The sequence below is a fragment of the Austrofundulus limnaeus genome, unplaced genomic scaffold (genome assembly GCF_001266775.1).
Source record: "Austrofundulus limnaeus strain Quisiro unplaced genomic scaffold, Austrofundulus_limnaeus-1.0 Scaffold209, whole genome shotgun sequence".
NCBI lineage: Eukaryota > Metazoa > Chordata > Actinopteri > Cyprinodontiformes > Rivulidae > Austrofundulus > Austrofundulus limnaeus.
Window position 1 is genome coordinate 879,856 of NW_013952611.1, and position 3,639 is coordinate 883,494.

Genomic DNA, 3,639 nt, shown 5'->3' on the forward strand with positions numbered 1-3,639 from the left:
ATTGCTGACTGACTAAATACTTATTTTCCCCACTGTATAATTGTGGTTTGTTTGTTTTTTCTTTTCCAAACAGCTCAGACATTTTTACATTTTTTCGCAATAAATTTAAGTTCCAACATTTCTACCACTATGCTGAAGAAAACCGAGCAGTAATTACATGTTCTCATGAGGTTATTKATTTCATTTCATTCATTTTCATTATATCAATCATAGAGGTGGTTTTCTGCGCTCATTTATGATCCAATAATTCTAGTTTAACCAGTCTTTGACATCATGTAGACAATTAAACTGAGGTAAACCATCCAACTAAATATAGAAACATATTCAGATATCATCAGCATATTATTGAATGGATATTTGGTACTTTTTGAACATATGCCTTAAATGAAATGAATTTAATATGTTAACTTAGGTTCGGGAGCAGGACCARGCCCAAAACCACACCTCCAYTTTTCCTACCAGCKTATTTAATCTCTACTAACCCCTTCCTCTCAGTCTGTTATGTTTTCGTCAACCTTACCCTCCTTRCTGCTTCACCTCATCCCTCTTCATCCCATCGTCTCTTCACCTTCATTCCCTTCATCGCATCATTCCCATCCTTCTTTTCCTTCTCTCGATCTCATAACCATGCTCACTTCCTTTCACTGCAGGTTCTGTCTGGAGGAGTCCTATGCTGCCTATGGAAAATTATATAAAATTATTTAAAGGAATCAATTTTCTTAAAGACCATACCTTCTTAACATTCTCTGCAGATGACCTAACAGTGAAGAGGAGTACTCCCACATGGTTACAGAAAAATATCTCTCTGACAAATAAAATTTAGATCACAAAAACTCCAAGTGCAACATGTTCTGACAAAAGAATGTTTAATGAACTGTATCAAAGGCATCATTTACATCTAAAAGAGCTAAAATACAAAGAAACTGAGTTAATTTGTACCTTCCTCAAATTATAAGACTAATTTATATCAATGGATGATTCTAGAAAAAAGGTCTGGTACCACGACACCAAAGCAACATCCTACCAAAGAAGAAAGGAAACAGTTTATTTATTATTCTGTTTTGACTTAAAATGGAACTGCAGTTTTCCTTCTTTGTGAAGATAAAGCAGAGGTGAAATTAAACCGGAGGGCAGACTAACCCAGATTATACATGTGTTCATTAAACACTGAATAGTAATATTCAGAAGAATTAACATCTCCAAAATATTAATAACCAGGAARCCCAAAAAATAAACCCACAACACAATCCATATGGCTGTGATGGTGTGGAACGCTCTCTGCTTTGATTGGTCGACCCTTTCCCTGCCACCTTCCCCTGGTCCAGGACGAATCAGAGCGCAGAGAACAGAGAAGCTGCAGAACGTTACAATGATGAGGAAAACAAACAAAACGCACAACAATACAATGAAAACATTACTGATGTTTCCAACTACATTAAAACAACCGAGGCCAAAGCTCAGCAGCCAAACACAGCCAGAGCTGATGTTCCTGATCCTGACCCCTCGAGTGTTTCTCAGACTCAGGTAGGTGACGGGGTGAACAACAGCCAGGTAACGTTCCACACAGGTCAGAACATGGAAGAACATTTCGCAGTAGAAACGGATGATGGAACAGCTAAATCCCAATATACATAACAATGGATTATTTCTGTATGTCCCAAGGTAGCAGATGGTGCCAAGACTTGAGAAGAGCTCATTCACAGCCAGGTGGTACGTGAAGATGTCCGAGTGGCTCACTGATTTAAAGGAACGCTGCTGACACCATTTCTGTAGAGCCAGGTAGAGGATAAAAGTGGACAGAGGAAGAATGAGGACGATCTTCATTACAAGAGCAGCGATGTAGCTGTCAAAACAACGACAGAGCAGGAGATCAGTGGATGTGAACGATGAGTTCTCTGACATGTTTGCTTCATGTACTGCTGACCTGAACAGAAAGAGGCATAAAAAAGAGGAAATCAAGAGTTTAAAATGGTTTATGTTAATTGATTGAGGAGGTACAAATCAGTCTTCAAAAACATGGACATAGCCAATCCAGTTTTAGCAGGTAATGCCATAAAATGTGAGAAAAATGAGCTGTTCCTTAAGAAGTTCATCTATACTTTGAAGGATGTCATGTAATGTAAACCCAATAATGACATTCCACCAACTGAAAGGTAATCATAGACTACTGATCATTTCTTTCAGGTTTATTAATAACAAAGGACATTTCTTCCACAGCACTGATGTAGTCTACATTTGGAAATATAAAGGTACTTTGTAGTACTTCTACATGCAGTTTTTTTCAACAGGTTTTGTAGAAAGAGACATTTTAAAACCATTTACTGAAAATTCTTACACTCACCTTGTCAGATCATTTTTCCAGTTCTTCTCTTTCCATATCTCTGACCTCACTGACTGATACTTATGTCAYATGTGCCTTTATGAGAGCCTTCAAAAGATTCATTTGTCAAAGTTTACATGATGCAAATCATGTGGAAACCCTTATGACTGTAAAATATGCTTTTATGCTATTGTTGTTTTTTGCTTTTCTGTGGTGAATAAATACATTTTCATAAATTTACTGCAAGAAACACGAGAATTTCTAATCATTTCGACATCATACAAAAAAACAACAACTCGGGTTTTAAATCTACTCAGCTTAAAATACACATTTTTATTTGTTAAGTACATTTGTGAGGACATTGTAACTCATCATTGAGCAGTGTTTACATCACCTTTGACCTGCTGAGACCTGCAGAGTCTAAGGTCTGCTCCTTTCCTCACTAAGAGTTGTAACAGCCACATGCTAGGTTTCCTTCTCTTTGCAGAAACAACAGAGGCGACACCAGACTGGTGGGAAGACTAAACCAGGCTAAGTTTGTAATAATCAAGCACTCAACACTTTTACTTAGCACTGCTGAGGCACAGGCTCCCAAAATAATAGTTTAATCCAAACTAAATTATTGTGTGATCTTTTAGTCTCAGTTACTATCACACTAACCTTAGCTCAGGTCAACAGCAGAATTCACTGATATATTTGTAAAGGTAATGATTCCTGTAATAATTGGGTGTTTCACTGATATCTGTGCTGTGGTTAATGAGTTATTTCGCTAACAGACAGACAAACAAATTTATGCATGAAACACATGATCAAACTGGAAGCTTGACCACTTGAAACAGATTTTTTTTCACACCTGAACAAGTTTTACAGCATAAAAGTTTTACAATATTTTACTTATATTTCTCCTTTTATCTCCATAAAACACATTACACTCAACATCTTTAAAAATGTACTATATTCACTTATTTCTTACACTTCAAACTACTTCTGCCTTCATGTAAAATAAAATAAATCAGTATAAATTAAAACACAATAAAAGCATGAAGTGATTAATAAAAATAAAAACACCCACCTTTCCTGTCTGTCTTGTCAATGTTTCTGATCTGTGACTGATGTTGGTTCAGTCTGGACCTGTCCCTTCAATCATCTCATCTGTCAAGGTGTGTCTGTTTTTTGTGCAATGCAAATCAGGTGTAAACACAAATTTCTGTAAACCACACTTCATGGAGCTGTGCTTTCAAGCTTCTCTATATTACATGAAGGAGACTTGATAAACCTACTGGAAAGATTAAAGTTAGTCATTTCAGCTACATTAAAAC